Genomic DNA, 9059 nt, shown 5'->3' with positions numbered 1-9059 from the left:
TTGTGATTATTCTGTGTGACCATTTCCTGTATAACTGAAATGCCTACGATGATAGAAAAAACACATCTAGCTTGCTCAGCACTGCCTCACATCCTGGGGCTTGGTCAATTACCAGTAAAGGTTCATTGAATGGATGAAGGAACACGAAAGGAAGCCTGGAAGTTCCCTCCCCCAATTCCATGGCACTTATTTGTGCTATTTAAGTGGCCCTTATTATTGATCACCATTATCATAATAAGTGGGAATTATATTTCAGAAATGAAGCCCTGATTCAGATGGCGACAGAATATTTGACAGCATCATCTTATTAAATAGTAATGGATTTTTCTTACTCTCTTTACCGTTATTGTTATCACCATCATCACCACCACCACCGCCACCATCATCGTCATTATTATCTTTTTTTTTTTTTTTTTTTTTTTTTTTTTTTTTTTTGTTGGTTTTTCGAGACAGGGTTTCTCTGTGTAGCCCTGGCTGTCCTGGCACTCACTTTGTAGACCAGGCTGGCCTCGAACTCAGAAATCCGCCTGCCTCTGCCTCCCAAGTGCTGGGATTAAAGGCGTGAGCCACCACGCCCGGCTCGTCATTATTATCTTATTTTATCCAAACTCATTATAAACATAATCCTTGACCTCACTCATGATGAAGAGCTTGCTGTGCTAGGAGATTTACAAAGCATAATTTGAGAAGTATGTGCCTTCTTAAGGTTCTCAATCATGTGGTGTCAAGTTAAGGGTTAAATAATAGTTATAGTTTGACCTGTAGGTGATGAAACAGACCCTGAGCAAAGACTGAGAACACAGAGCTGCCCTTAATTAGCAAGTAAGCCATCAGAGACTGGCATATTGGTAAACATGAAGTTAAAAGAAGGTTCTCAGATAATGAAGAAAAAAATTGCATCAGGATGGGGTCATTTCTTTCCCTAATGATTTAGTGTTTCTCATGAAGACAACTGCAGTTAAGATCAGAATCATTCCATAGTTAAATCTTTGTATTTCAACCACATACACACAATAATACATATATATGTACACATTACATATATTATTTAGTTGTATATATAATAGATTACATATATTATATACACATATTTATGTATTATACATTATATAACATACATGTATATATACACATATATAATTACATATAATATATATCTATTTGGGTGGAGTAATTTATGTTGTCTGTTGTTGCTAAATCTGTGGCAAATGAATATTTGATCATTTGCCTCCCCATGAAACATTACACAATCATGAAGAATCTGTTCTCTTTATTTTTCTTAAAAATGCATCAATTGGGCTGGGTGTGATGATGAACACTCTTAATTCCAATGCTTGAGAGGCAGAGACAGGCAGATGTCTGAGGTCCAGGTCTGAATGGTCTACAAAGAAAGTTCCCAGGCCAGCCAGGGCTACATAGTAAGGCCCTGTCTAAAAACTGGGTCTATTGAAAGGGTAATGCCAGGGCATTTTAAAAGGCCTGATTGGAATGGTGTTGGCTGAGCTATCATTAAGATAGAGTGAATGGGAGGGAAAACTTCACATGTAAGATCACCTTGTTGGATGGGCTAAGTATTACATGATTCACGTTAATTTTTCATTTTATTAATTATCCTTTAGCTTGTTTCTACAACTAATTTCTATAATGGTTAACTTTTTTTTGAGTTGTATTGTTATTGTCAGGGCATATTTGGGTTGGAGATTTACCACAACAGATTATTAGTAATATATGGTTATTGTTATGTTTATATTGTTATTATGATATATTATCATATTATTATGATTGTTATTATTATAATTAGTATTTGTGTATGTATAGTGGTGCATGCATGCAGCTGTGTGTATCCATGTGCAGCTATGTGTATCCATGTGCGTGCACCTGGTGGCCAGATCAGGAGGTTGGGTGCCTTTTCTATTATTCTGTGTCTTGTTGTCTTGAGAGAGGGTTTCTCCCTGGACTGGAGAATTGCCCTATTGGCCAGGTTAGCACTCCTGTGAACACTTGTGATCTCTCTGCTTCCATGCCTCCAGAGCTGTGGTTATAGGCATGCACAACAATGATTGGCGTTTTGTGTGGGTGCTGATATTAGAACTCAGATCCATATGCATGCCCTGACCACTGAGGAATCTCCCCACCCATTTTTATTATTTTAAATGTCCAGAAGTTAGTATAAAGAGAATACCTTTCCCTACCCATTATGCTAAATGGTTGGGCATATTTTCTTCTGGGGAAAAATCGTATTATTGAAAAATTGTTTTGAATGATATCTCTCAGACACTGAGCCACCAACCAGGCAGCATACAAGAGGTGGTCTGAGGCTCCCAACACATATACAGCAGAGGACTGCCTGGACTGGCCTCAGTGGGAGAAGATGTGCCTAACGCATGAGAGACTTAGAGAGTAGGGAGATCTGACTGGGGTGGGGGTGGCGTCCTCTTGAAGACAGGAGGAGGAGGAATGAGGAACTGTGGGAGGGTGGACCAGGAGTGGGGCGATGACTGGACTGTAAAAAGATAAAAGTAATTAAAAAAAAAAAAGAAAGATGATTCTAGAATAGAACTATTTTGTGGACCTACCAATTTAATAAGGCAAATTTGTGCATTGGAAAATACATACTCTAAAAATTTTATATACACAATTAAATAACAAAATGTTAGTTCTTAAGATGCTCTGGCTTTGTGGTCCCACTGGAAATTCCTAAGCCAAGAGTGAGGGTTAAAGAAGATGAGTGAGTTCCCGGGAGGACAAACCTGTTTTTACTGAGTTGCAGCAGCAGGTCAGGGCTGAGCTGCCATTCCCCAGCCTTCCAGCTTGTAATTTCTTCTCTGCACCTCTGCTTGGCAGCTTCATCACACGGCTGTGCATAAGCTTCCCTTAATGCCTTGATAGCTGCCCAGACGGTTTTCTTTAAACACGTCTAAAAGCTACAACAAGCCTTGGTCTTGATTCGTTGTGAAACAAATTGATGGAGTTTACACCATCATTCTCAACAAAATGAGGAAAAATGGAATGGGGCAGAAGCTTTCAAAGAAAGCCCAACGTAAAACGGGAAAAGAAACTGAAATATTTAATATGTACACAGTGTGAATTCACAGCTCTTTCTACTCCCCAATCCTGTGGGTTTTTTTTTTTTTCCAATAGTAAGCTGTAGCTGCCAAAGCATAGCAGTCACTCCATTAATTATAAAGCAAAGGAAAAAATGAGTATTGATCTCAAGGAGTTCCATTCCACTTGCTCGGTATTAATTGAAAGTTATTCGTCTGATGTTACTTAAAAGAAATTCAAGGCAATATAGAAAATAATGCTTAAAATACCCATTCAGGGTTAAGTGAACTCAGGCTGGCACTTCTATAAATATGATATTTGGAAATTGGAACTGGACTGTGGGTGAATGACAAAGTGGCCCTCAAGTTCCAGTTCCATCTCACGGTGGACAAACTCACTTCTGATTGGCTGGGAGGGGTCAGAGTGCTGATCCAGCGGCATAGACATAGACAGAGAGTGCAGCCCTTAACACAGAAAGGTTCCCTGTGCAAGCAACATCTGATTTCTCACTTTTTGACTTAATCAATCATGCCTTTCAAACACATGAATATGCTCTACTCCTGGTAGGACACCAACTCTGTTCTAAGACCGACTGGCTAGCGCTTATGTAGCACTGTAAGCCAACTTGTTCATGCTCACAGTGATGCACAGGGAGGGCACACACACCACTGTTGCCACTTATAGAAGAAGCAACTGAGGTACAGACAAGAGAAAAACCATGTCAGGGTCACTTCTCTGGTAAGAAATACAGGTTAGATTCGAACCCAAGAATTTTTAGCTTTAGGGGCCATGCTTTTCACAACGACCTACACTACAGCCATTCACATTACTTTCTCTGGCTGGGCAGAATGTGAGAGGTAGAGAGAGGTGGATCTTTGAGTCTGAGGTCAGCTTGGTCTATAGAGCTATTTTAGGTCAGCCAGAGTCACATGGTGAGATCCCGTTTCAAAGCTCAATCCACCAACCAACCAATGAATCAATCAGCTACCATTTGGCCAAGCTTTTAGTGACAATAAAGCATTTTTATTGAGACTATCTTTACCAATGGTATGCCTTAGTGGACATTCAGATGGTGTGTGTGTGTGTATGTGTTTGTCTGTGCCCAAGTGTAGTACCCCTGAAGGCTAGAGCAGGAGGCGGGGTGTCCTTTGTTATTGGCTTGAGTCAGGGTCTTCCTGAACTAGAAGTTTGCTTTTGGCTAAGCTGCCTGGCCCACAAGCTCTGGGTCCATCTATCTGCTTTTCAATGCAGAGGCTAAAAGCACATGCATCCATGTTTGTTTTTAAAATGTAGGTGCTGGGGATTTGAAATGAAGTTCACATGCTTGTAATGTAAGAACTACCCCTAAGTCCAACTCCCCAACCCTAAGCCTACATTTTGGAGCAAGGACTGAATACAGTTGAACTAGCATGCTTTTAAGTCATGTGTTGATATGAGGAGTCTCTGAAACTTATGGTCAATTATTTTTAGAAAAAGCATTGGTGAAAACCTTATGCGGAAATGGCTAAGTGTGTTTTCCAGTCAGTTCTGGATTATGTTATTTTATGTTTTTAATGGAATATATATTTAGGGACGAGGAAGACCTGGTTTGCCTTCCATGTTCCATCTTTAATTTTCTCATTAGCAAATGAAGGACCTCTGAAGGCTTGTTGGGGTTCAAGAATATTCAGGTCAACACACCCACAAAACCTTTGACCCCACATGTCCTCCTTTAGCTGCTTTTGGTTGTCATGTTTATCACAGCAATAGAGAGCAAACAAGCAGACTATTTCTGTTTCTTTGAATGCCTGGCAATTTTTAAATTATTATTACAGGATAGGCATTGCAAATTTCACCTTTGTGGATTCTGTATATTTCTCTACTCCTATATATGAACTCAAAGGTCCCCCCTCCATGGAATACATACCTCTGATTCCTGCAAACAAAGTTTGATTAGAAAGGATCTACCTTACTTTTGCAACACTTCATTCCTGATGACTCTAGCTGATTCCTGCCTGTGATGTGGAACATGGAGACACCAACTACCTCTGGTCTCAGTGAACTCTCTAGCACTGCTCCTTCTGTTCCATTCCTGTGGTTCCTTTCATGGCTCCTGGTAGTTTCCTCACACAACAGTGTTCAGCTGACAAATCAGCAGAGCACCTGGGCAGATCTTCAGAGCATCTTCTCTGCCTCCGTGTCATTGTGTGGTTTTCTCCTCTCTGGAACTCTGCTCTGCTAAGTGTAGCTCCTTTGCCTTTTCTGGGCTCTTGGGCTCTTCTCATGACAGGGGGACAGCTACTACACTGTATCTTCCTGTACTCTGGCTGGAAAATTCTCCCTGAGATGTCAGATGGAACATCTGTAGACACTGTGGTTGTTGCTTCCTTTTTATGGATTTTTCTACATGATCTAGGGCAAGTGATCTTCTAACATATTTGTTTCAGTGAAGACCTTTGGCTGTAACTAAAGCTAGGTTTAGTTATAGGCTCCAGTGCACAAGATTATTGATTAGCAATTATCTCCAATGGCCATATTTTTTCATTGTGCCATGGGAATAATAATACTTGCCTTGGAGAGTTGATGCAAAATTAAATAAATAATTAATCTGGGTTAAGCGTTTGCCAGGTTTTCTTGGGAGTTAACTAATCTGGTCTTTGTAACAGTCTCATGGTATAGGTAGTAATATTTATCCAACGCAGGAGGTAGAGTCTGTGTATGTGGGGAATAATGCAGATTCAGGACTTTGGCTCCAGATTCAATAATCTGTATCTCTCCACCGTGGGAATACACAGAAAGGGGTCATCACAGTTGTCCTGACCCATGACTATGCGAGGTACTGGCTCAGGGACTTTCTGTGGTCACCATGCTGCCGTGGAGTATAATAATATATAATATGGAGTCGTACATTCATGCAAATTATGCAAATCTTCCCTTATACTTTATGTCACCTCTAGATTACCTGTGATACCTAAAATAATATGAATGCTATGTGAGTACTTGATACACTGTACTATTTACAGAATAATAATAAGAAAGTCTGTGTCTGCTCAGGGGTTGGGCAGATTCATTAGTAGGTAAAGTGCTTGTTGGCATGCAAGCATAAGGGCATGAAGTCTGGATTCTTAGCGTTCATGTAAAAAAAAAAAACCCAAAAACCCTCAGGTGCTGGTGATGAATGCCTGCAATCCCGCTGTCAGATAAGCAGAGGCAGGAGGATCTCAGATGCTTGCAAGCCAGCATAGTCTTCTGAAACAATGAGCTCTGTGTGCAATGAACAACCCTGTTTCCTGCAACTGAGGTAGAGAGTGGTAAATGAAGTCACCCAACACTGACCTCTGACCTCTATGCACACATGCACAGAAACACACACATAAATGTACATAGGTATAGGCCACATACATTCATTCGTACACTCAAAAAGAGAGAGAAAAGTCTGTATATGTTCAGAACATACTGTCTTGTTTTTGACTAGTTATGACGTGCAGTTGGTTGATTCCATAGATACAGAGCCTGTGTAGGAGGCTGGCTGTATTACTGTTATTAGCTGTCTTGGATATTCAACTTTAATTTGAGTTGCATCAGTGCTGATCAGAAATATGAATTGGCATGGTGATGCATAAAAATGTATTAAAAACTGTGACTTCAGTGTTCCTCAGGGATTTAACTATTTCACAATGAGAGCCCCACAGGGGAAACTTCTTTCCATTTATGTGGTCTTAATCTCAGTGTGGGTGTGCATTATGCACGATTCATGTGTGTTCAAACTAATTAAAATTAAATTCAGTTCCTTGGTGGTGCTAGTCACATTCTCAGAGCGCAGTGGCCTCCTGTGGTTAGCAGTGATGTCACAGGACAGCTCAGACAGACGGTTTTCACCCTCACTAAAAGCTCCCATGACAGGCCTTGTCCAGATTCTCATTGCTTCATCTCAACATGGCTGTCTTCTAAAATTTCTCCCTGTTTTTCAGGATGCTGTCCTGATTATTCTATCACTGTTTGGTAGGCATTTCCGTGTGCCGGTCCTCCATGGATATAACAATGGACAGGCCTGGAGTCACCCACACAATTCTTGCAGTCCTCTCTTAGCCTTAACTACTCACCAGACTAAGTTCTATGGAATCGGCAAGGGAAGGTGTTACAGAATACGTGTCTACATAGTTTCTCTTCTCCTGTAGCCCTTCAGCAGTGCTGTCTCTCATAGAACAGCCCCATCATCCATAGCATGTGCAAGCTCCTCTGAGGTCAGGCTCCAGCCTCAGTCACTAACTCATGTACTGTTTACTCCATGGCTGCTTCTGAGTGGTGTCCTTTCTGGGTCCAGAGTCCCAGAGTTCTGTTCCCTTTACAGCTTTGATTTAGGAGGAGGAGCTGTCTCATGGGTAGTGTGGTGGCAACAACTGCTGGGACTTCTCCATTTGCAGTTCCCTTCTGCATTTTACCTACAACTCCCCCTCCTCCAAGAATTGCTCCCCTACCATTGCTGCCATCTACCGTAATCCTCTACCTCCTGAAGGCAATCTGGGTTCTTTGTCCTCAGCGATCTTGTGTTTCCTTCTTCTGGTCTCTATTATGGGTCCTTAAATGGCAACAGCTCAGCCAATATTTGAGTTTTGTTTTTAAACAAAATCTCAAATGTTTGATTTTTGCCAATAAAGGCTTGGGAGCCAAATGCTGGGGTGAAAGCCTGCTAGCACAGAGATGTAGAGAAAGCACCCAGCTGGCCTTCCTCCTCAGTCAATGTCCCAAAAGGAAGTTCTCTCTCTCCACACCATCTCAAAAACTCTTCAAATGCAGTGTCCCTCCCTTCTACTTCCTATGTGGTTCTCTGTCTGCTGACTTCCTCTTACTTTCTGTTTTCTTCCTAAATTCACTTCCTGTCAACTGGTTGCTTATTCTGCCTCTTTACCCATGGTTGACTTTATTTAATCCTGTTTACAATAAACAGAAAGCTCTTGGATTAAAGATGTGTGCTAGGGCTGAGTCACACCCAACTAGAAACAAGTTTTTCCAGCAAATAACACACTCTTGGGGTTCACAGTATGATCAAATATCCTGTGACATTTCCCCCCCCCCTTTTTTTTTTACTTTTTACATTTTTATTAGCATATATTAACCATGTATTATAATGTGTTTATAAATATATATATATATATATATATATATATATATATATAATATTTGACTATCTTCACCCCCATTGACCCACTTATCCCCTTTTCACTCCCACCAATCTCATTCCTCAACCCAATTAGTTCCCTTCTATTTCTATTTCTATTTCTCTCTCTCTCTCTCTCTCTCTCTCTCTCTCTCTGTGTGTGTGTGTGTGTGTAACACATGAGTTTCTTAAGGGTTGCTTTATAGGAACAAAACTGAGTGGTTATTTACCAAAGCATTTTACCAACAGTTACACCACTGAAGAAAGTGTGTCTCTCTTTCCCAGCAACAATTAACTGTCTATAGATCCTCAGGGAAGAGTGGGACCCCAACAGCTTCTCCTCCCTCCACAATAGAACAATGACAGGCCCAGTCTTGTGTTGGTCCTGTGCAGGTATCACTGCTTCAGGATATTTGATCAGATTGTGAACCCCAAGACTGTGAACTGGACAAACCTGTTTCTTGTGGTGGTGTGGTTCAGCCCTAACACACACATTTAACCTAAGAGCTAAACAAAATCAAGAGACAGAGCAAGCTACCATTTGAACAGGTGTGAACATTTAAAAATCCCAGGAAAGAGAAAGGAGGATCTTGAGTTGAAGGGTACTTAAGACAGCCTGGGGAAGGAAAAGAGGGTTTTTTTTTTTTTTTTTTTTTTCTTCTGGGACCTCAGTGGAGTAGGGAAGTGAGCTGGCTCCTTTCTCTGCCTCTCTGATTTAGCAGGCTTTCATCACAGCATCTGGCTCCCAAGTCTCCATTTGGTAAATCAAATGTTTGGTATTTCATTTGAATATCACAATTGCTCTGAGTGCAAGAGTGCATCCACTGCACCATGCCTGGAAGACGGTGCTCGACTCTACTCTCCTCCACCCTCCACC

This window comes from Mus caroli, chromosome 5 (genome assembly GCF_900094665.2).
Source record: "Mus caroli chromosome 5, CAROLI_EIJ_v1.1, whole genome shotgun sequence".
NCBI classification, from domain to species: Eukaryota; Metazoa; Chordata; class Mammalia; order Rodentia; family Muridae; genus Mus; species Mus caroli.
Note: the sequence above shows the minus strand (reverse complement) of the source record.